The following is a 25,930-nucleotide window of genomic DNA, read 5'->3' on the forward strand; positions in this document are numbered from 1 at the left end:
TTTCTTATGTATTAGGCTTAGTTCTTATGAAAACTAGAAGCTTGTTGCGTGCTATGCAAAGGTGGAAACCCAAGCAAAAACGAGGGGCTCCAAATAATTTCATAGAGAAATTCCTATGTTCACCATCTGTGAGAAAGTAGCCTCTTTCTAGCATGGTTACCCCCATTATTGGCCAGTTTGTTAGTGTATGTCAGTGTGATTTACTGTCTCACTGAGGTCCTGCTACCCAGGCCCCAGTGCTCATAGTTTGAGACCTATTTGTCAGTGTATTTTTACAGTCTCACTGGGATCCTGCTAGTCAGGACCCCAGTGCTCATAGTTTGTGGCCTACATGTGTACCAGTGTGCTTGACTGTGTCACTGGAGTTCTGCTAAGCAGAACTCGAGTGCTTATGCTCTCTCTGTGTACCAAATTTGTCACTATAGGTTAGTGACTCCTTATTCCAATTCTGATTGGCACACTGGACCAACTTATAAGTCCCTAGTATATGTTCCCTAGGTACCCAGGGCATTGGGGTTCCAGGAGATCCTTATGGGCTGCAGCATTTCTTTTGCCACCCATAAGGAGCTCATACAAACACTACTTCAGGACTGCCACTGCAGCCTGAGTGAAATAGTGCACACACTTTTCCACAGCCATTTTCATTGCACCTGGTAACTTATAAGTCACCTACCTATATGTCTAACCTTCAGTTACTGAAGGCTAGGTGCAAAGTTACTGTGTGAGGGCACGCTTGCACTAGCAAAGGTTCCCCCAGATTGTCCAGCCCCAAATTCCAGGACTTTGTGAGTGAAGGGACACCATTATAAGAGTGCACTACAAATATGCCAATACATACATGTAACTTCACAATGGTAACTCCGAATATGGCCATGTGATGTATCTAAGATTGTGAAATTGAACCCCTAAACCAAATCTGGCATTGGGGGCCAATTCCATGCATCCTGGGGGCTCCACTATGGACCCTCAGTACTGCCAAACCAGCTCTCTGAGGTTTCCGCTGCAGCCCCAGCTGCCATCTCACAGACAGGTTTCTGCCCTCCTGGGGATTGAGCAGCTCAATCCCAGGAAGGCAAAACAATTCATTTCCTTCAGGAGAGGCGTGTTACACCCTCTCTCATTGAAAATAGGTGTTACAGGCATGGGAGGGGTTTCTTCCCAGAGCCTCTGGAAATGCTTTGAAGGGCACAAACGGTGCCTTCCTTGCATAATCCAGTCTACACCAGTTCATGCAACCCAAGTCCCTGCTCTAGTGTGAAACTGGACAAAGGAAAGTGGAGTGACCACTCCCCTGTCCATCACCACCCCAGGGGTGGTGGCCAGAGCTCCTTCAGAGTGTCTCTGGCATTAGCCCTCCTGGATTCCAAGGTGTGGGGACCATCTGGGAGCATCTGAGTGTCCAGTGCCAGCAGGTGAGGTCAGAGACCCCTCCTGATAGGTGCATAACTGGGAAGGTAGCCAATCCCCCTCTCAGGTCTATTTAGGGTCTCTCCTCTGGGTGTTTCCTCAGATTCGGTTTGCAAGACTCCACCAGGACTCCTCTGCATCCTCTGCTTCAGCATCTGACCGTCGGATCAACCACAGACTGCTCCAGGAACCACTGTAACTGCATCAAAGCATCCAGGAATGCTACTGTGACTTGCAACTTCAGCTCCAGCCAGAAACTGCAAGTTTCCAGGTTGTGCATGCTCAGAGGAGTGCCTATCTTCAACCTGCACCAGAAGAACCAAAGGAATCTCCAGTGGAGTGACGGAGTCACTTCCCTGCTTCAACAGGCACCTCTCTGAGAGGACGACCGGTGCTCTGGGACTCCTCTCCTGTCGACGAGCGTGATCCCTGGAACACAGGTGGTGGACCAAAGTCACCCTGACTGTCCAAAGGTCCAGCTGTCCAAATTTGGTGGAGGTAAGAGCTTGCCTCCCTGTGCCAGACAGTACCCCTGTGCATCACGTCCTCTGCAGCTCCTTGGACTTCTGTGCACTTCTTCCAAAAGTTATTCATGGACAGCGTAACCCAGGTCCCCAGCACTCTATCCTGTGACACACAGCTCCCTGAGTTGTTCTCCGGTGGCATGGGATTCTTCTGTGTTGTGCTGCGATAACCACACTTTGCAACTCCTTTGTCCCCGTATTCTGGGACTCCTGTGGGTACTGCCTGGTCTTCTGAGGGCTCTCTGAAGTGCTGAGAGCCCCCTCTGTCTCCTTAGTCTGAGTTGAGACCCTCAGGTCCCTCCTGGGTCCGGACAGCTCCTCTGTGACAGAAAAAAGGTTCATGCGTGAACCCAAGCTTGTTGATGAAATCCAGCGACACAAACAGCCTGCATCCAATGACCCGATGTGGGACATCTCTTGCACCAAGCAGGAACCCGCAGCTATCTTCTTTGGTGCATTTCTGTATTTTTCTTGCAACTGGAAAATTGACTTTTGCATTTTCTTCCAGGTTGGCAGGGGCTCCTGTTCATCCTGGACTCTTCATCTACTTCTGGACTTGGTCTCCTCTCTTCACAGGTCTTCAGGTCCAGAAATCCATTGTTGGTTTCTTGCAGTCTTGCTTGGTTCTTCCATAATCCTTTACCACAACTCCTATTGTATTCTGAGCAAACTTGTTGTACTTTACTCCTGTTTTCCTGGGCTCTCGGGTGGGGTATTTTACTTACCTTTGGGGTTTTCTTACACTCTGAGGACCCTTCTACACACTGCACTTGCCTAGGGGGGAATCCGACTTTCACAATCCACTATTTTAGTATATGGCTTGTGTTGCCCCTAGGCCCATTGCAATCAATTGTGTTTTTCACTATTTGGACTATTCTCTGACTGTTAACTTACCTGATTTTGGTTACTGGAGTATATATTGTGTATAATACTTACCTCCAGAAGGAGTATTGCCGCTAAGATATTTTTGGCCTTGTGTCACTAAAATAAAGTACCTTTATTTTTGGCAACACTGAGTATTGTCTTTTATTGTGTATAAATACAGTGTGACTATAGTGGAATTGCAAGAGCTTTGCATGTCTCATAGTTCAGCCTTGGCTGCTCTGCTACAGCTACCCCAGGCAGCCTAAGCTGCTAGACACTGCCTATATTTCACTTATAAGGGACAACTGGACCTGGTATGAGGTGTAAGTATCGTAGGTACACACTACAAACCAGGCCAGCCTCCTACATTACCATCTTATCACACATATAAATGATAATGTATCTCATTGCCCTGCAACTGTCTGGATTCTAGTTTATGTATGTCCTTTGATGAATGATACTAGTTCAGCAGTGCCACCATTACTTTTGAAGCCTAAATTCCACATCATAAAAATACAGAATACAATGTCATCCTACCATTCACAGCAAAGTAAGTGGGTGGAGAAACTCAGGAAACACAAGGGCATGAGGACAGGAAATTCAAAGTAACCTGAAGTGGAAATCAGAGGCCATAAGATCATGAAGGAAACAGAAAACGGAGCCCAAAAAAGTTATTTAGAATTAACTGAGTAGCACATGGTAAGGGATTATATTTTGAGAGCCACAATAATAAGTAAGGGGAGCTAGTGGAGATCCATTACAATGTGGGATGTTCATATTTTTTCTGGACCTGGATGCTGTGCTGTGCAATGTGCCATCAAGCAGGACCTGTGTGGAGTCTGAGATATCAGGGTCTCCTACCACAGTAAAATAAAAATCCTAATGAGGCCGGTATATGTGTTATGATTAAATTCAAAGTGAAAAATAAAACATATAATTGACAATCACCTTTTACTTAATTCAGAAAGAAATCTGGTAGCAGCTCTAGGAGGTGAGAAAATAGGAGATTAGAAAATGCATTATTATCATTATTATTATTATTATTATTATTATTATTATTATTATTATTATTATTATTTATAATAATATTAATATAATTTATTATTGTCGTTATTATTATTATAATTATTACTATTGTTATTAATATTAAACATAATAATAATAATCATCATCATCATCATAATAGTAACAGCCACAACAATAATGATAACCTTGTAACTGCCGGAGGTGCAATCCAAAACAAGGAGCTGCATTGGGTCTAGGAAGAGGCCAGTGTCACAGACTTACTGCGGGTGTGGGAAGCAGTTTGATTCACCGAGCCCTAATTCTATAAAATCTATAAAAAGGAATATAATAGCTGAACGTTTGTTTTTGATCTTAATTTCAGCTTCTAACTTCAAATAAGGAATGCCTATCAAATCAAACTAGGCTCCCCACACAATCACCTCTGATGATATATTTGTGTTGGAAGGGTGATTTCATAATGGTCCTTCCAGTATCTCCACTGTAACGCCAGCAAAACCAATCTCCTCCTCCTCTTCCTCTCCCCCCACACACAAATAATACTAAAGGCCTAGCAGTGAATATAAAAACAATCAAAGACAGCTTAAAAACAATGTACCAATGTATTCATGATCTTAAAATAGCACTATTCCACAAAGGTGTAATATAATAGATGTCCAATATGATATCCTTATTACATTAAAAGAGCATTGATGTTTGGAATCGTAAGATGAATTTCAGAACCCTACCAACAGAAAACCAGATCTTATGATTGTATAAGGTCTGTGAAAATAAAGTGCTGTTTTACGTTTCAAAAAGCTGAATGTTTTAAGAACAGGTAATAAATAGCGAGGAAAAGGCTTGTAATAGTTACGAAAGAAAACAAAACACACCAGAGACTGGGCCGAAATTTTATCGCACATGGATAGCTGGAGCCACACCGGGTCATATTGTCCCAGAGGAAAAACACATATAACCTCAGAAGTGATCTTTCCCAGGCATTGTTTACCGACAGATAGGGCTCAAGGTCAGAGGTGGTCTGAACGATGGTATACGCATGTAATTATGGGTTTGCTCATCCCTATAAAATGTTATAACCCGGGCTTTCTCCCCTTTAGTGATCTGGGAGGGTAAATGATGCAGTTCTGGCCTGCTTAGATCGTTGGATATTCGCCTGACGTGTGTAAACCAAGGCATTTTGGGCCAGATGTAGCAAACGTTTAGCGAGTCGCAAACGGCAAAATTTGCCGTTTGCGACTCGCTAAACGTGTATCCCAATGCAGAAATTCATTTTGCGAGTCGTTACTGACTCGCAAAATGCATTTCAGACTCGCAAATAGGAAGGGGTGTTCCCTTCCTATTTGCGAGTCGCATTGGGATGCAATACCATTTGCGACCGCATATGCGGTCGCAAATGGCATCGCAGTTACCATCCACTTCAAGTGGATGGTAACCCAATCGCAAATTGGAAGGGGTCCACATGGGACCCCTTCCAGTTTGTGACTGGACCCCAAAATATTTTTTCAGGGCAGGGAGTGGTCCAAGGGACCACTCCCTGCCCTGAAAAAAAACCGAAACAAAAGGTTTCGTTTTTTTTTAAGTGCAGCTCGTTTTCCTGTTAGGAAAACGGGCTACACTTAAAAAAAAAAAAAACCTGCTTTATTGAAAAGCAGGTCGCAAACATGGAGGTCTGCTGACAACAGCAGGCCTCCATGTTAGCGAGTGCCTATACTCGCAATGGGGCCGCAATTTGCGACCCACCTCATGAATATTCATGAGGTGGGTCATTGCGACCCCATTGCGAGTCGCAGTCGGTGTCTGAGACACCGTACTGCATAGCAATTTGCGACTTGCAAATTGCGAGTCGCAGGGACTCGCAATTTGCAACTCGCAAATTGCCGACTTGCTACATCTGGCCCTTTGTGCCCAGAATTGCATTCAAGACAACCCTAAATTATGTCACTATTACGTCTAGCATGTTTGTAGGCCCAGACCAACAACCATAATAACATGAGAGCTAGTTTGATGTGTTAATTTACATGTCTCAGTCCTAGCGCCTCATGATGGAAGTAGTGAGGACAGCTGGATGGTAGGAGGTGCCTACAAAATTTGTCTTCTTCTGCTTTTCGGTATCCCGATATCCTCAAGTTGACACTCCAAATGTTAATATTGGTAAACATTTGTGTGTAGAAATTTCCGAAAGTGCTGGCATCGATTTATTCCCAATTCACTTAGCAAAGTTACAAAGCACTCCAAGTGAATAATTAAACCTTGTAGACCTATTAGACATACAATGAGTCAGGTCCTGAACTCGCCCCTCACGACCGCAGCACCAACCTGCTGCCTTCTGCCTCTGCCCCACGACCACGCTGCCGTCTGCGTGTTCGAGGCCCTCCTCCACCCGCAGGCATCCTCCTGCGCCTCATCCCTGGTGGCTAGTGGGCTCACTTGACCCGAGTGCCGCTTCCGCCGTCCCGTAAGTTTGTTTTTCAGCTTTTTTCCGCTTTTCTGCGCCTCGCCGCCGGCGCTTTTTGCCCCATTGTGCCCCCCTGATTGCTGTCTCCCCGATCGTATTTAATCCCAGTATTGTGTCCATATTGTGTTTTTTCCTGCATTTGTGACTGTTTTTGCCCGATTTCTGTGCCTTTCGCCCCTTGTGCGCTCCTCGACCCCAGCCGCTGCTTCCCTGCGGCCCCGCCCCCCTCGCGCCCCCATTTGCCGCTCCCTCCCGCCTCCCGCCTCCCAGCTGCTCCTCCCTCCCCCCTCCCTTCTTAATGGCTGGCGCTGCGCGTCGCCAGTGAGCGAGTTCGGACCTGGTTCAGGTCCTGAACTCGCCCCTCACGACCGCAGCACCAACCTGCTGCCTTCTGCCTCTGCCCCACGACCACGCTGCCGTCTGCGTGTTCGAGGCCCTCCTCCACCCGCAGGCATCCTCCTGCGCCTCATCCCTGGTGGCTAGTGGGCTCACTTGACCCGAGTGCCGCTTCCGCCGCCCCGTAAGTTTGTTTTTCAGCTTTTTTCCGCTTTTCTGCGCCTCGCCGCCGGCGCTTTTTGCCCCATTGTGCCCCCCTGATTGCTGTCTCCCCGATCGTATTTAATCCCAGTATTGTGTCCATATTGTGTTTTTTCCTGCATTTGTGACTGTTTTTGCCCGATTTCTGTGCCATTCGCCCCTTGTGCGCTCCTCGACCCCAGCCGCTGCTTCCCTGCGGCCCGCCCCCCTCGCGCCCCCATTTGCCGCTCCCTCCCGCCTCCCGCCTCCCAGCTGCTCCTCCCTCCCCCCTCCCTTCTTAATGGCTGGCGCTGCGCGTCGCCAGTGAGCGAGTTCGGACCTGGTTCAGGTCCTGAACTCGCCCCTCACGACCGCAGCACCAACCTGCTGCCTTCTGCCTCTGCCCCACGACCACGCTGCCGTCTGCGTGTTCGAGGCCCTCCTCCACCCGCAGGCATCCTCCTGCGCCTCATCCCTGGTGGCTAGTGGGCTCACTTGACCCGAGTGCCGCTTCCGCCGTCCCATAAGTTTGTTTTTCAGCTTTTTTCCGCTTTTCTGCGCCTCGCCGCCGGCGCTTTTTGCCCCATTGTGCCCCCCTGATTGCTGTCTCCCCGATCGTATTTAATCCCAGTATTGTGTCCATATTGTGTTTTTCCTGCATTTGTGACTGTTTTTGCCCGATTTCTGTGCCTTTCGCCCCTTGTGCGCTCCTCGACCCCAGCCGCTGCTTCCCTGCGGCCCCGCCCCCCTCGCGCCCCCATTTGCCACTCCCTCCCGCCTCCCGCCTCCCAGCTGCTCCTCCCTCCCCCCTCCGTTCTTAATGGCTGGCGCTGCGCGTCGCCAGTGAGCGAGTTCGGACCTGGTTCAGGTCCTGAACTCGCCCCTCACGACCGCAGCACCAACCTGCTGCCTTCTGCCTCTGCCCCACGACCACGCTGCCGTCTGCGTGTTCGAGGCCCTCCTCCACCCGCAGGCATCCTCCTGCGCCTCATCCCTGGTGGCTAGTGGGCTCACTTGACCCGAGTGCCGCTTCCGCCGTCCCGTAAGTTTGTTTTTCAGCTTTTTTCCGCTTTTCTGCGCCTCGCCGCCGGCGCTTTTTGCCCCATTGTGCCCCCCTGATTGCTGTCTCCCCGATCGTATTTAATCCCAGTATTGTGTCCATATTGTGTTTTTTCCTGCATTTGTGACTGTTTTTGCCCGATTTCTGTGCCTTTCGCCCCTTGTGCGCTCCTCGACCCCAGCCGCTGCTTCCCTGCGGCCCGCCCCCCTCGCGCCCCCATTTGCCGCTCCCTCCCGCCTCCCGCCTCCCGCCTCCCAGCTGCTCCTCCCTCCCCCCTCCCTTCTTAATGGCTGGCGCTGCGCGTCGCCAGTGAGCGAGTTCGGACCTGGTTCAGGTCCTGAACTCGCCCCTCACGACCGCAGCACCAACCTGCTGCCTTCTGCCTCTGCCCCACGACCACGCTGCCGTCTGCGTGTTCGAGGCCCTCCTCCACCCGCAGGCATCCTCCTGCGCCTCATCCCTGGTGGCTAGTGGGCTCACTTGACCCGAGTGCCGCTTCCGCCGTCCCGTAAGTTTGTTTTTCAGCTTTTTTCCGCTTTTCTGCGCCTCGCCGCCGGCGCTTTTTGCCCCATTGTGCCCCCCTGATTGCTGTCTCCCCGATCGTATTTAATCCCAGTATTGTGTCCATATTGTGTTTTTTCCTGCATTTGTGACTGTTTTTGCCCGATTTCTGTGCCTTTCGCCCCTTGTGCGCTCCTCGACCCCAGCCGCTGCTTCCCTGCGGCCCCGCCCCCCTCGCGCCCCCATTTGCCGCTCCCTCACGCCTCCCGCCTCCCAGCTGCTCCTCCCTCCCCCCTCCCTTCTTAATGGCTGGCGCTGCGCGTCGCCAGTGAGCGAGTTCGGACCTGGTTCAGGTCCTGAACTCGCCCCTCACGACCGCAGCACCAACCTGCTGCCTTCTGCCTCTGCCCCACGACCACGCTGCCGTCTGCGTGTTCGAGGCCCTCCTCCACCCGCAGGCATCCTCCTGCGCCTCATCCCTGGTGGCTAGTGGGCTCACTTGACCCGAGTGCCGCTTCCGCCGTCCCGTAAGTTTGTTTTTCAGCTTTTTTCCGCTTTTCTGCGCCTCGCCGCCGGCGCTTTTTGCCCCATTGTGCCCCCTGATTGCTGTCTCCCCGATCGTATTTAATCCCAGTATTGTGTCCATATTGTGTTTTTTCCTGCATTTGTGACTGTTTTTGCCCGATTTCTGTGCCTTTCGCCCCTTGTGCGCTCCTCGACCCCAGCCGCTGCTTCCCTGCGGCCCCGCCCCCCTCGCGCCCCCATTTGCCGCTCCCTCCCGCCTCCCGCCTCCCAGCTGCTCCTCCCTCCCCCTCCCTTCTTAATGGCTGGCAAGCCCGTCTGCGCCCGTCCGCGCCTGTACCGTGCCCAGCGCCACCCCCCCTGGTCCTCGCGCCTCCCGCGCCCACTTCTCGGCCGAAGAGCTCCGCGCCCTCAACCGCGGGCCCTCCACTGAATGCTTCCGGGCATCCCCGAAGCTCCTCAAGACCTGGCTCTTCGACCGCTAAACAGCCTCTCCACCCCCCCCCCCACCTCAGCGCCTCGAAACCCTAACGGGTACATAGCGCGCTTTATAAATACTATGATTGATTGATTGAAAGTGCTGGAGGGATCAAAGGTGATCAATAGATATGGAAAACAGTGAACTCTTAAATTTTATGCCGTTAATATAAATCGTTCTAATCTTGCACAGCCTGGCACCGCAAGCCAGGTAATGCGATTTAGTGAAATTTATTTTAAGGTCTAGGCTGTCACAACATTATCTGCACATATTAAGGCCAATACTACAGTTTTATTTACTGTAGGTACATCCCTGCCTAGGGATGAAAGATGGCTATTCAAGCTGTAAATATATAGCAGAAACAGAGCATGGGCCAACACACATCCCTGGCGAACCTCCTGTTCCAGCTGAAATGGATCAGTATAGTCACTCCCGCACCCATAGCTCATTGAAGCCATTAAGTCAAGGTGCAAGGCTCAGTGGAGATCAATCAGATCCTGCACCAGGTCCACCTCAGCCAGAATACCCCAGACTTCTGACCTGTCAAACGCACTACTCAAGTCCATGAGGGAGAGGTATGAAGCCCTTTTATTGGCTCCAGTATATTTATTTATGAGCAGTATTTGATTCAGGCAGCTTCTGGGTGCCGAGCCCCTCACTGAATTAGTAATTGGCTGGTGGCATGACCCTGGAAACTTCGGTCCAGGCCACGATTCTCTGCAGGACAATGCAAGTAACAATTTTGATTATGGAGTCCAGCAGAGAAGTGGCCGATAACAGCGTATGTTTCCTGTCTTAATTCCTGGGAAGTTGATTGCAATATTCCAGGAGTTTGGTATCTTTGAGCATACTGATGAGTTTCAGGCATTAGTAATAATAGGTGCCCAGAAGTCAGGCATGGCCTTGTACAGGTTTATTAGGACCCAAACAGTCTGAGGGTTGGGTGTACTTGAACTTTAGCAATCTCTGTCTCATGGAGTTGGATTCTTATGTTAAGGGGGAAGTGCAGATGTGAGTAGCCCTGGGATCTTACCCATGTGATCCTAGGTAGTAAATAGTCCTAAAGTGTCAACTCATATGTCAGCCCGAATTTCGGCTCCCAAGCCACCAAACTGCAATGCAAAAGGGTTGCTGGAGTTCACTATTTTCCAGAAGCCTCCAGTCTTCGGTTGTGCAATCGCTGATTGAGTTTCCTAAAATTTAATTTCTGGTGACCTGCTTCTTCACCATGAAAGCCTGTTGTATTCTGCTCTCTGTTTAATAGTGATCATAGGAGTGTTATTATGTAATCTCATCCTTTGATTAGCTTCCCTACAGTGCCCTCTGAACCAGCTAGGCTTGGGGTCCTTCTTTCAGTTTGTGGAAGTCACGAGTGAGTACCTGATATTTTGACTAAGATTGATGAAGGCATCCATAACCTGGGAATTATTTGGTGGGTTAATAAATAGATATTTAGGTAGCAGGATAAAAAGTGTATGATTGTATTGCAGAGGAATACTTGAATATCTGTAACCTGCCACCTAAGATGCAGCCTCATGTCTTTGATGGAGAGGTCTGTTGGACCTAATGTTAGTAGGTCGATGCTATGTACCCGTACACTAAAACCAGGCTGTTGGGATTATGATCTCTCTAGCTTTTCTCTAAAATTCCTCCAGATTACACATGCAAATGCAATGACCATTTGGTGAAAATATAATCCGTTATGGTTACCTGTCCCCAACCAATGTACGTTGTAATTTGTTTATCCTCCTCTTCCAAATTTTTTTCATAGTTACAGAAGTTGAATTTAAGTAGGCTTTTATAAAGTTTGGACACTCGTGCACCAATATTGGGATGATGTACAGAAGTATCACTAATACCATTTCAAATCTAATTCGCATAGAGTAGGATATTTTCTTCAACATTCTAGTAACAGTGAACTGGGTATTAATATTACAGCTTTTGTTTTTTTGATATACAGTGTTATAAACACTTATCAAAAAGAAGTTACAACTCGTAGAATGGAAGATCCAAAAACCTGAATACCTGAGTGTGACAAAGGGACAGGCCCAGACTTAAGTGCAAAGGACGCCCAAAAAAGTTACTAAACCCCCACTTGGTTTGCCCAAAACGAAGGGAACTTCTGGCGTACAATGACTATAGTAGCTCTGCCATACAGCATCGTTAGTGTCCCAAGTTTCTTTCAGCATTAGGATGTTGTATTTCTTAACATAAGTGAGCCATCCCTCGTTGGCAGGCTGAGTAGTAATACTGCTAATATTCCAGCAGATCATGTTAAGGCTAGACATGATATACCTAGACCCAGATACGACCTGGGGAGTAGCAGAAGATTATTTCTGCCGGCAAGGATAGCAGGTCTGCTTATGTGGTGGTGAACTTGGTTTTTCAATCCGTACAATTCAAGTAATAAAGTGGAAGAACGATTTTGCGGCAAAGCATAATCGAATTTAAGTGGGGCTGAATGAAATGTCACATGGTGTGTGAATGTGGGCTGTTGTATGCTTATGAAAGAAGCTCAGAGGCAGAAGACTAATGACTAATGCACTTCTCAGCATATGGGCCACTAGCGACGTGGACGATAGGTCACTCTGGATGGTGAGGTGATGACGGCATGGGTAAGTAGTGATGAATAAATGGGGCTGGTTAGCATCTGAAAACACAGGGGCATATTTATACTCCGTATAGACACGTCTAGCGCCAAAGTCCATGGAGTTAGCGTCATTTTTTAGCGTGGACACCTACTTTGCGTTAATTATATGCAAGGTAGGCGTTCCCGTCTAAAAAATCGACTCCGAGGCATGTGCGTGGGATTTATACTCCCGGGCAAAAATCACGCCCGGGAGTGGGCGGGTCAAAAAAAATGACGTACGGCTGCTTTTGCGCCGTTTTTTAGCGCCTGCAAAAGGCAGGCGTTAAGGGACCTGTGGGCTCTGAAGGAGCCCAGAGGTGCCCCCCCATGCCCCCAGGGACACCCCCTGTCACCCATGCCCACCCCAGGAGGACACCCAAGGCTGGAGGGACCCATCCCAGGGACATTAAGGTAAGTTCAGGTAAGTTTAAAAAAAAAAAAAAATTGTGGCATAGGGGGGCCTGATTTGTGCCCCCCTACATGCCACTATGCCCAATGACCATGCCCAGGGGACAGAAGTCCCCTGGGCATGGCCATTGGGCAAGGGGGCATGACTCCTGTCTTTGCTAAGACAGGAGTCATTTCTATGGGGGTTGGGAGTGAAAAAAAAATGGCGCAAATCGGGTTGAGGCGAAAAAATTGCCTCAACCTGACTTGCCCCATTTCTTGACGCCCAAGCCCCATATCCCCCTACGCCGGCGCTGCCTGGTGTACGTCGTTTTTTTTAACGCACACCAGACGGCGCCGGCGGCTAACGCCGGCTAACGTCATTCAATAAATACGGCGCCCGCATGGCGCTTCAGAATGGCGTTAGCCGGCGCTAATTTTTTTGACGCAAAACTGCACTAGCGCAGTTTTGCGTCAAAAAGTATAAATATGGGCCACAGCCTGCACACACATCGTTTGAAAAAAATGTAGACTTCAAAACCTCAACGCTGCACACATTTCTCACCACAAAAAGTATAATCTGTATGCAAACTCTCTATCGAGTATTTTTCCCTTAAATATGCTATGCCTAGAGTTATAATAATAGATGTGTGTGTTAAGTGAGTTCTGCTGGATTTGCATGTCGCATTTATCTGTAGGAAATATGTATGCAGAGTCAATACTGCGAGGGTCTCTATTTTAAAATCTATGGCCCGTATTTATATTTTTTTTGCGCCGCTTTTGTGTCGTTTTTTGACGCAAAAACATCGCAAACTTGCAAAATACCATTGTATTTTGAAGGTTTGCGCCGTTTTGCGTCAAAAAGCGGCGCTAAAAAAAGTATAAATACGGGCCTATGTTTTTTCAAAATATGTTTTGTCTGTGTCTACGTGAAATCTGAGAATGCACATCAGGAAGGTTAATTTGTGTCTAAATAGTGAAGTTGTGCTTAAAAGAGTCGAATGCATGTTATTGCAGTGTTGTAGTGATGAAAGATATTCTGGGAGGGTGAGGCTGTGTTTGATTATGATGAGGTCGTGGAACCAGACCATGGCAGTGCAGGGATTGAAGGTATTGTGGGAGGTGTTTGTGGATAGTGAGGTGGTGAGTGCAGGCACATCGCCGTGGCGTTGAGGTGGAAGGTATTGTGGAAGGTCTGTGAGGCTGTGTTTGTAGATAAGGTGGTGCATGCAGGTACATAACAGAGCTGAGATCTGCAAGGGTACTCAGGGATAGTGAGAGTGTTTGTGGATAGTGAGCTGGTGAATGAAGGTGTGGGATGGAATTTGTGGATGGTGAGGCTGTGGCAGCCATGTGGCACAGCTCTAGGTGGCAGATTATTCAGGTGGGTGAGACTGTAATTGTGAACGGCGAGGTGTTAATTCAAGGCTTATTGTAATGCTGCAGTGTTGAGAGTGTATTTGCAGTATGTCTGAACTGTTGAAGGTTTTGGTTCAAGAGGTTGGAGGGTATTTCTGGCAGTTGAAACTGTCTTTTGAGAAGTGAAATGGTATCTGAAGGAATATGGATGTGATGCAAGGTTTGTAGGGTGTTTTGTGGAAGAGGTGCTTTGTGGAAGGAGAAATACAGTTAGCAGGTGTGTATGCGGAATGATGTTCGTGGACGGTGACATGGTTTATAGAGTGTGAGCTGGTGCAAGCTTACTGGCTCCAACTTTTTCCCACTTACAGCCACCGTCCTATTTAACATTCAGATTTATCTTCTAACATCTACAACACTTTTTTCTCTCACATAACTGAGCTTGACAGTTAAAGATACTTCATGGAGGACGATTAAATATAAAGGTGGGTAAGACACTGATAGGTCGGGTCAGGCTTGTACCAGTATAGGCGCTCTGGCTGCTGTTTCAATGGTAAAAGACAGCAATAATCACGATTTTGTGGGCCCTTTAAATCTCTGGGCTCTGGTGCCATTGCACCTGCTACACCAGTGGAAGTTGTGCCTCTCGCTAAGGGCATTTGTGTCCTTGAGCAAGATTTGCCTTATGTAAAGCTGCTAAAATTAAAAGGTTAATGCTGTCTATTTGTCCCCTAACTCAACTCAAATCCTTTAAGAATTGAAGACAAAACTTTCATATTTGTTGTCAGAAAAAGATACCCATCTAGTGACTGAATTGCACAGAGAGTAAGTGGATAATCGATGATCAATCTGGCTTCCCTGTTTGACAAAATAGTGTGAACCTAGGCGAATACTTTATTGCACCAAGCCTCTCTTTATCTCGTTGTTATTGAGACCATCTTTAACTACAGGAGTTCAAGATGTGCGCTGTAAAATGTCTTGCGTTTTAGTTACTAATAGGGTTGGGCAAAATATTCCATTCTGTCTGTGGAATTGGCAGAATTTTGTCCACTCTCTGTTACTATTTAACGCAGACTTCTGACTAAATACTGCAAATTGCTGTGTGGACAAATTTTCTCTGTGAGGTCCCAGAATATGCAAGCAGGCTAGTGCAAGCAAGATTTAGCATCCTCTACCATAATTTTCTAATGCAGGCATTCACCAGCATTTTCAAGAGGTTGTCATCAGAGGGGGGGCAGTTTTTAGTAGATTGGCTGCCCCTTGAGTAGATTTTCTACGTCAGGGGCAGCAACATCAACTTGAATGTCCGCATGCTCTTGTGCAATGCATGATGTTATTTTCACTGATTTTCAGTGTTTCTCGCGCTAACACAGATAAATTTCAGCACAAGACTCATATTTTCTGCCCACTGGCAGAATTCCATGACATCTCAATGAGTTGTTCTGTAGCTCCATGGAATATTGCGGAGTGAAACTCCACGAGTTCCACCTGTAGCGTCTTCCCCAGCCTGGTACCTGCTGAATGACTAGGCCACTCACAAAGCTATAAATCACACATCTTTAGTCCTTTGCGAGTACTGGTGAACTTCAACATTCAAAAGTAAGCTCTCATGCATTCTGTTCTAGCTATTACATCACACACTGTTACAGAGTTCTCGGGGAGACATAAAGGTTCCATTCTAAATCATTCTCGCCCCTCTGTTAAGAGAAAAATTGAAGAATTTTTAGAAAATCATTAGACAGACACTAATTCTATAAATACAGAAACATGTACAACTATATCTCTTCAATTAACCTTCTTGCCATTTTGATCCGTCGACCTGATCTGGTTATTGGAAGCTGTAAACATTTGTCTTCAATGCCAGAATTGTCAGTGATTTTAAATCTGTTTATTAGTATTTTTATCATTACATTGCTTCATGCTTCACATTTGCTTTGTTTTGACATAGTATGATGTGTGTTCTTATACCATTACACATTTGTTGATATATACGAGATGCAGTACTGTAGCCAGTGCTTTAAATGGAAAAATAGAAGTGCAGGTACTCTGTAATAGAGTACCTGCTTGTTTCTGAGAAGTGCAGGTACTCTCCAATTAAAAGTATTACGTTTTTCTTGAGATATGCCGGTACTCTCCCTCTGAAAATAAAAAAGTGCCGGTACTCAGTACTGGACAGTACCGGCCCATTTAAAGCACTGACTGTAGCATATTTTACAGCATGTACTTGTAATTAGTCAACTATACATTTTGTTTATTATGTTACCTGCAGTTGTCTTACAGTGTTGCTTTTATTGCTTGGTGGATTTTATCATTGTCGGCCCATTGCATGGTTACGGTTAGCCAGAATTGTCAGTGATGGTAAGGAAGCAGCAAGAGTGGTTGGACCGAATGTACTAAAATGCATTTCCTAAATAGTGACTTCATAGATATCGCTATTTAGGAAATGCTAAATGCTATGTATAAAGATACCCATTTCCTAATAGTGATTAATACTTTGTAGAAATCACTATTAGGAAATCGCAAATAAGAAATGCCATTTGACAATGTGCCAGTTTTCATTTTCCTAAAAGTGTTTTCCTATAAGGATATCACTATTTGGGAAATGTAAAACCAAAAATGGCTATGAACAAAAGATCCCCCTTGGTGCACCACAAAAATAGTGGTGCACAGGTAGAGCACACATATGCTCAAGGGGTATGTGTGTGCTCTATTGCACTTAGAAAAAAGCACCATGGGGTGCTTTTTTAAATTGAATATGGTTACCATCGACTTGAAGTCAATGGAAATTACATTTCCTAAATGCCCAATTCACATTTAAGAAATGCTTTTTACATCTGAATAGGAATTGCAAAAAGATAATCCCTATTTGAGGTTTCCTATTCAGAGGATCGCAAATTAAAATTTTTACAGGGTATATATCGCAATTCGCGATTCCTTTGTACATCAGGGCCTTGTACATCAGAAAAGCCCATTTTGCATTTCTTGATGGCCTGAAATAGTGATTCGGACCATTAAGAAATGCGAAACCGCTTTGTAAATCTGGCCCATTGAGTTTTCACAATCAGTCTTTCTTTCACCATCTTGTGCTGAAGACAGATGAAACACAGGCCTGAAGTGAAAAGAGACTCCAGTAAGGGACTTTCCTGGTTGGCAGGCAGTCACCATGTCTCCTTTGGTAGACACTATTTCAAAAGGTTCAACATTGTAAGGAACATCAGATTTTCTTCTCCATAGCTGTCAAGCAATCACAAAATCTTTTCAGAATGAGAGGTCTTTCACATGTTGGCTTTTGTCTGCATACATTGTCATTTTTTGTTTTTGAACAAAGTCCCTTGTACAAATCAGGTTTTCATTAGTATCTCCTTCTGTGGATGATTGGTGTTTCTTGGTTGCCATTTCTCTTCCAAACATCAAAGTCACAGGACCTTCACCTGTTTTTGAGTTGGGTATCGATCGATAAGCTTGTAGAGTTCACCACTTTTTTTCAACTGAGCTTCTTAAGAGTTGCCCGTCGCACTCCTTTCTTTAGGGTTCCCATAAATGCTCAACAAGTCCATTGGCCTGTAGCCACTAAGGTGTGATTTTTTGATGTTTTACTTTCAGATGTTCCAGAAATTCTTAAATTCTTTGCAGGAATGGGTGGAACATTGTTGGAAATGGATGGAAAATCCAGAGTTTTAAATATGCCATCAAGTTTTTCGATTACTCATTCATGTGTCATGGATGAAAAGATCTTCGACCAATGGAAAACATAAATATTCATCTATTATCACCATTAATTGGTGTCCATTGTCAAGTCAACGTTTACTTTCTTCCAGGCATTTTGGGGGGGTTCTGACATGTTTAACTTATGTTGAGTGACTTTGATTGACAGGCAATTGCATACATGACAGGCCTTGAGTTCCTTTTCAACTCTTTCATCTAGGTATAGAAACCATACTCAATCTCGAAGAGCTCTCTCTTTGTAGCAACAATAGCCCAATGTCCTTCATTAACTATTTCTATCACCTTTTGTCATAGACTCTCCACAATCAGGATCCTCGATCATTGCAGAATAACTCTTCTTTGAGTTATGGATAATTCATACTTGACATTTTTGTAATTTTAATATTCACCATCATTACTGAGAGGTCGAGCATGTTTGTTCCATTACTGATGTGTAATTATGTCTTTTAGCTTTAGCATGTCACTATCATGGCACGTAGCAGTGACAATCTGGGCTAATGATACAGCAGCTGGGGTACTTGACTTCACAATGAAATTGATGTAGGCCGCAGCCGTTTTCAATGGAGTGCCATGACCTAGAATGGGCACTCTTGAATAGTAGTCAGCAGGATTTTCATCCTTTCCCGGTCGATGCACAATTGTATAATCATACTCTTGCAATCGTAGACCCCATCGTTCAATTCAAGGAGGCATCTTGGCCTTTGGATTTCCTAATAGAGTCAGAAAGGCTTGATAACCAGTCACCAGCATAAAAGGATTTTTATACAGGAATACATGGAAATGTTCAGAAGCCCATACTACAACTAAACTTTCCTTTTCAGGCTGTGAGTAAGCACTTTCTATTGGGGATAAACATCTACTACCATGGGCCACAATATGTTGTCTTGCCTTTTGGTGTCCACTGTGCTGTGCAAGTATAGAATCTCTCCCAATGGGACTAGCGTCAAGTACAATCTCAGTATGGAGCTTTGGATTGAAGTATGCCATTTCTGTAGCATTTCCAATTGCATTTTTGATTCTCATAAAACTCTTTTCACATTCTTTTGACCATTAAAAAAAAAAAAACATTTTTCTTGGTTATCTCTCGAAGTGGAGCACTGACAGTGGTAAAGTTCTTTATATATTGTGAACAGTAGCCAGCCATTCCAAGAAAAGAACGTACCACTGAAGCATCTTGTGGGGGCTCAGCATTTGTTAAAGTTTATACTTTTGCAGAGTCAGACGTCACGCCCCCATCAGAAAATATATGGCCAAAGAATTTCAATTTTGTTTTATTGAATTCAATCTTGTCATCATTTAAAGTCAAACCTGCATCACTGAGTAATTGACATACTTGTGTGAGGGCTCTATTGCGCTCTTTCTGTGTAGCTCCAAAATACAATATGCCATTGTTGTGGTTAAATGCATTCACAACAGGTTGTATGATGCGTTGTGTGATGTTTTGGAAAAGTTCTGCAGCCGATGATACACCAAAACTAAGCCTTTTGTATCCAAACAAACCTACATGTGTTGCAAAAGTTATAATATATCTGCAGCTTTCTTCTAGTTCTAACTGATAATAGCCTTTCTTCAAATCAAGTTGAGAAAAGATCTTCCCACCATTTAATTGTGTAATCATGTCTGCAATGTGTGGACCTGGATGTCGCACTCATTCAATTGCTTTGTTCGCTTGGTGCATGTCAACATATATACATGGAGCTCCTTCATGGTCCCTTTTAGGCACTAATATTATGGGAGAAACCTGTAGCGTTGAACCAGTGGAATGCTCAATAATGTCATACTTAAGAAATTATTCAAGTTCTTTTTCAACAGCTTCTTGGAAATTAAAAGCAACTTGTCTACATCTCTGAGCAACAGTCTTTAACTTTCCCAAACCATGAAACAATGAAGGGAACTGACTTACTATCTCGTGATAAGGATTCATGTTGTAATTCTCTGAAATCAGTGTTGTGTCAGCCGCCGTGTTGAAAATGAATAAGCAGGCACTTGCCACTGTACCTTGATGTACATGGATGAGTGCTTGGACCTTTGTTTTCTTATGTTTCACTGTAGTCATTAATTAAACTTTACTCTTCGTGGGTGTCGATGCAACCCAAGGGTATACTGTGGTCTTTGACAACATGAGCCATGTGAAAGGAAGCAATGGATTTCACTTTTCTTCACGCAATATTTTTCTCGAAGACCACTATCAACAATGAATGGTATTGAACATCAATTTATCTTCCGTGTAATCTTTGGACAGTGTTTAATTATTTTGTTATTTTGACATGCCAACTTTTTGCCTTACAGGCCACCAGTCTGACATTTGCACGTTTTAATGAGGGTAGCAATGACATAGTTCAATCGTTTTCGTCACTTTGACATATTATTGTGGCTGAAGAACAATTTGACTATGATTTAGATGGCGATCGACTTTGTTTAGTATCTATATGTCTCAACTGATAATGCCCCTTGCCCTTGTGGGCGCATGTTGACTGTTGCTATGGAGCGTTCTGCAAGCCGTTTTGTCTTTGCGCCATGACATACTTGCTTTTTCTTCGCTCTCCACAGGTCACAAAATGGTTCTCTTTGCCACAGCCTTGACATATCTGATCAGTGGGGGGACACTTTTCTTAACGTGGAAACACAAACCCACATCTGAAACACAACTTCATTTTGTATGTAGACATCGTTTTGTGTCCTTCAGACTTTTGTTTTAAATTACTTTTTACACTCATGACTGACTCACTCTGGATACCTCCGGCCTCCTTATCAGCAGCCTTTTGTTTTTTTAGCACATCCCTCAGTTTTGTCAGCCATCAACACTTGCTCCAGACTAAGCGTTTGTCTCAGTATTCGTCATATGAATGAATTAGGCAAGCATCCATTGATCACTCCAAGGTGCATAGCTTCTTCCTCTTTAAATTAATTGAACTTACAGTGCTTGATGAGTGAGTAAAGTCTTTCCATGTATTAAACGATTGTTTAGCCAACTCTTTTACATTCATCACTGAAAACATATTGTTCAAAATCAATGTATGGTACTGGATTGAACTTAAGATTCAACAAATACTTAATCTGATGGCATGCTACTAATTTGTCAGTTCTCTGCATGTTGTTTATGACCTCTTTCACACCATCACCGACAAGATTTTTGATATATTTGATAATCTTCATTTTATCAGTCCCTTTAAGCGCATAAATTAAATCTTCAAATGACTCTGTCCATGTAGTCCATCAATCGCCAATATTTTGATTTTTGGCACTGCAGAGTGGTGGTGGTGGGGGTGGTTTAAGGAAGGCAGCAGCATTGTAACCCAGTGTGGAATTTATTGACATTGAAAGCAGAGCTTTCCATGGCCTCTCTGACTGGAAATCAGGATCTGTATCATTCATGCCCCAGCCCTGGCCCTGTGATGGGCTGTCCTCAGGTCACCCTTGATGGGCTCCATCAACAGAACAGCTTTCCACTGAGTTTCTGACCGCTGTACATATGGACAGCTCCTTTAGTACAATCCCTATGTTTCTTCTTGAGCTCAGGATTGTCTGTGATGCAGCCACTCTCTTTATCAGGCTCAGTAACTCCTTTACTTTATTCTTTGTATACTTCAGTTTGTATTGTTTTACACCTGGTTGATCCTCCTTGAGCGCTATTTGATATTTGCTAATTGCTAATTGTCCTTAACTGTGCATTGGAGACCTGGTTAAATCCGCCTTTAGCGTTATCGCTCCTTATATCGTATAGTTTTATTTTGGTTGGCAGTGTGGTTACTTTTTGTAGAATCTTGGTCACATTTTCTTGACCAACGAGGTGCCGGTTTTCATATAAAACTCACTAGCTTAAACCGAATGGAGTTGCACTTTGACTCCACATACGCCAACCATCGACTCAGTCCTTTGACGAACTCACACATGCCATGCACAAGCAGTTTGCTTGGACCTCGGAGAACTCTTCAGAGGAGCACTCTCCTCTTTGGGTTTCTAATCCCCTATCTCATCCCCAGTTGTATTGCCTTCCCCACCCTCAGACCCGCTGACTGACTAGGCCACACACAAAGCTGTAAATCACACATCCTTATTCCTCTGCATGTACATGTGCACGCCAACATTGCAAAGTAAGCTCTTATTCATTCTATTTAGCGATTTCATCACACACTGATACGGATCAATCACGACACTGCACCACCCACCACTATTTACTAGCCTGTAATGTTGCTTATCTATAAGAAGGATGCTGGCCACATAAAGGGTGTACATGACATGTTTCTTAGTTCACTAACAGAAGCGTCATCATGTCAGACGGACAACTGTTTTGCAGTCTGTGTTTAAAAGCTCTCCTGTCATTTTTAAAATATACACATTCTCTAACCTTAAATGCTTCTGTGTGTTAAGAGATGAACACTTTTCAATTTTTTATACACATATTCTTATTTTCTACATCTTTGTGTTCTATTATTACCATGCATTGTCAAATATTTTCAATACTCACCGGTACAAGGTCTTTTGGTGCGAGCACCACTTAGAACCTGTCAGGGCACCTAAACAATGAGTCGATGCTGTTGGAGCGTACGTGGAGATCTTCTTTCCTCCTCGGGTTCAGAAACCGCACACGCTCTGGTGAGATGCCACAACTTGTCCTATCTATACTAGAGGTCGACCAGATCTTTGGACTCAGTGAGGAGTGCAGTAATCAGATTTATTCACCACAGATCAATAACATGAGAAACATAAACGCTTTTGAACACCATGACCAATTTGAACACTGAATCAAAACTCCAAACTGAATAAAGTTTCAAAGCTTTATTACAACCACAAAGTCAATGCAACATAAATGATGTGCAAAACTAAGTTATAAACATACATGAAAATCATAGGCTGACCAAAACGTCTAGAGATATTAAGCCTACTAAACATGAATGATACTAAACACAACACAAATTAACAAACCTATAAAATGTATATCAAAATCAGATTTCAAAGCAGATGGTGGTGACATCAGTAACTCATCAAAATGCAATTACTAACAATCAGTTTCAGGGATGGGCCATCTTTATCCCTAATACGAATTTTAATGTGTGGGGACAGACAAACACATGCGGACAAAGCTAATGAAGAGTCAAAAATAATTTGGAAAATCATCTAACTAGAGTGCCTCCCTATAAAAATACACTGGTCTAATCATATAAGCTTAAAAGGAAGCAAGAAACCACATTACAGAATTTACCTCTCTTCACGGGACAACAGAAAGGAGAGATTCGACAGATCAGAGCATTCACAGATTCTTAGCATCAGTAGACAGCAGCATCAGGTGCAGTGCAGAACATGAGCTGCATGTAAGGTAGGTCAGCAGTTCAAAGTTCATTGGGCATATTAGTACTGAGCAGTACAAACAAATGAAATAATAGGAGAGATGTAATTCTTCAGAAGACATCTAAGGGTCATAGGGATTCAGGTGAAGAGAGAGCAGCACTGTGGTCATCAGCAAGATTCCTCCGACAAAAGATTTTCAAAAGTCTCTCCCTAACTAGAAATGCCCATAAGTTTCTGATTGGTCCTCCATGTGTGCTCATCTTGCGCAAATTAATCACTATCCAATGGAAAACCATTGACAACATCAAGTTTGCAACTATTCCGGATTTTCTCAGGGAGAGTGCAGAGTCATTGCAATGAAACCATACAGTTCTGCCAAAATTAAACACTTGTTCCTCAATTGTAACTTTGCGATTTTTCCCCACGGGGCATAGGATGATTCTAACAGTTCTCCGGCTAACTGAATAAGTCTTCCTATCTTGTTCAACAGCTACAACAAATACTGTTACATTTGCTATTAGCTGAAACATGTTCTCTGTCTTTAATACAATATGACATTCACCAACACATTAGCAACCTAGGAATTGTTTCAGGTCAATGGAAAAAGAATGAATTAGTACTTTTCCTCTATTGCTGCAAAATTAATCTTCAGGCCTAGTTTAGCTAAGAAAACATAATTACATTTAATGCATTTGATACATACAAATCCTATAGCGCTCCTTACAATTTGGATCAAATATGCAAAGCACATATTTTTTATGAAATAATTATTTATGCATAATATTAGAAAACATTTTAAACATGCTTTTATTTTTCTGCATACATGTAACATGTTAATGAATTAATTTACGTCAATATAAATACACTAAATTCATATTCGTTTAATACTCATAATATATTTTCATTTCTACTATTCTTCTAAAAATAATACTTTTTTGATAAACCATTTTTATTAGTTTTATATAGAACGGCATAAAAACCCAACAGGTCACTGGTACAATCGGCACAGTTAGGAGAACGCACCATGCAAATCCAACGCATGACAAACTGATGTACATACGGGAACCACTGCCACACTCGCTGGGCTGCACACATCCCCCTATGATAAAACTAGGCTCCTTGCCCCGTCCCAGCTCCCCCACACCTTTGTATACTTGGCTGGGCATCCTCGTGCGTCATAGAACAATTTCTCCTGCTGAGCACACCAGTCCACCCCGATGCCACTTTGCAACCGCAGGGGCGGTCCCGACCTTCCAGTTCACTGCAATGTCTCTCTTGGCCACCAAGCAGGCCACTCCCACGAATGTCCAATGCGCTCTGCTGGAACCCACCCATTCAAGCACCCCTAGGAGAATTAGCAATGGAGCAACCACAACTTCCACCTGTATAACTCATGAGATCTCTCTGAGCACTGCCCTCCAGTAATTGGTTATATGAGGACAAGTACACACCATGTGAAAGAAGTCTGCACTGGGACTTGCATATCGAGGACATTCCGCCTGTGGCCTTAGGCCCACTCTATGTAACTTGTCAGGTGTGAGGTACGCCGCATGAAGAAAGTATGTCTGCACCACTCGGAGCCAGGAGGTCATAGTCAGGGACCGCGGGGCCATCAATGCCTCCCTCCAGTCTCCATTGTTTATCGGGCCGACCCACCGCTCCCATCGCCCTCGGAGCTTATCAAGCGTTTGGGTTGTGTTAGTAACTAATGAGCTGTAAATACGTGACACCCCTCCTTTACCCAGAGCTCCCATCATAGTTTTGGCCTCTACGGGGCTGAACTCTTGTAGTTCCGTCCCCGCCCGAATATGTGCCTGCAATGTGTGTCTGAGTTGCAGATATTTGTGAAATTGGGACTCATTAAGCTCAAATTGCTCCTGGAACTCCTGGAAGGACCGCATGTGGAAGCCAGTCCAAACATCACCCAGCTGAGAGATACCTATGAGGTCCAATTTGTGGAACCCCTGAAGTGCTAAGACCTCCACCAGCCACAGTCCCTGCCACAGCGGTGTCTGCTGGGTGAGATGGGCCACCATCTCATCGTCCGCTGCGCGGCCTTCCACCCCGCCAACACCACAGAGTCACTTCCAGAATGTTACGCGGCACAGGGTCACCATACAGCATCCCCAGCAAACCAGAAAAGCCCATCATCACAAGTTCTAACTGATGAGCAGGATCCAACCAGCCCCCTCCAAACCAGTCATGGATGACCAATAAATGCATTGCTAAGTAGTAAAGGTGGAGGTTGGACATCCCTAATTCCCCTTCGTAGACATCCCCCTAACAAGTACGGAGTGCTAGCCGGGGCACGAACCATGCCATAGGAACCACCGCACCACCGCCTCCATCTCATTAAACCACCCCCTAGGAAGATGGTGCGGAAAGTTTGGAAACATATAGAGGAGCCGAGGAAGCACCATCATTTTAAATAGCGCAATTCGACCCAAAATGTTGAGGGGTAGTGACCGCCAGCGCTGGAGGTCCTCCTTGACGCTCCGAGTTAAGGGTGCCACATTGAGGGACCAAGCCAGCTCAGGTAAGAGTGCTACATGCACCCTGAAAAAATTAAAACTCTTACGCCAAAGGGGGATATTATGCTGCTAATCATAGCTGTCCCTGGCTGGGCTCAGTGGAACCAGGAGAGACTTACTGAGGTTAACTACCAGACCTGACGCCTCTGTGAACAGGCCTAAGAGCTGCAACACCCGAGGCACGCTGCTAGCTGGATTCGCCAAGAACACCAGTACATCATCTGCGTATAACGCAATGCGGTCTTGTTGCCCTTGCCTCGCCAGCAACTCCATCGACAGCGCGAACAAAAGCGGGGAGAGAGGGCAGCCCTGACGAGTCCCCCTCTGGATGGGAAACAAATCCGACACTGCCCCATTCACCTGCACTCGGGCCGTGGGGTTACAGTAGAGGAGCTTCACCAACGCTCGAAACAGCAGACCAAACCTGGCCCTCTCCAGCACCCCCGGGAGATAGGACCAATCCACTGTATCGAATGCCTTCTCGAAATCCACCAGAAGGAGTGCCAGCAGAGGGGTCAAGAGGGCCCGGTAAGCCAGAGCCACATGGAGTCGTCTGATACAATGCCTAATACTCCTATTCGGTATAAAACCACATTGGTCTGAGCGTATCATGAGGCCAACACTCTCCTCAGTCTGGCAGCCAGAACAGTGGAGAAAAT

This window comes from Pleurodeles waltl, chromosome 7, assembly GCF_031143425.1.
Source record: "Pleurodeles waltl isolate 20211129_DDA chromosome 7, aPleWal1.hap1.20221129, whole genome shotgun sequence".
Classification (NCBI taxonomy): Eukaryota; Metazoa; Chordata; class Amphibia; order Caudata; family Salamandridae; genus Pleurodeles; species Pleurodeles waltl.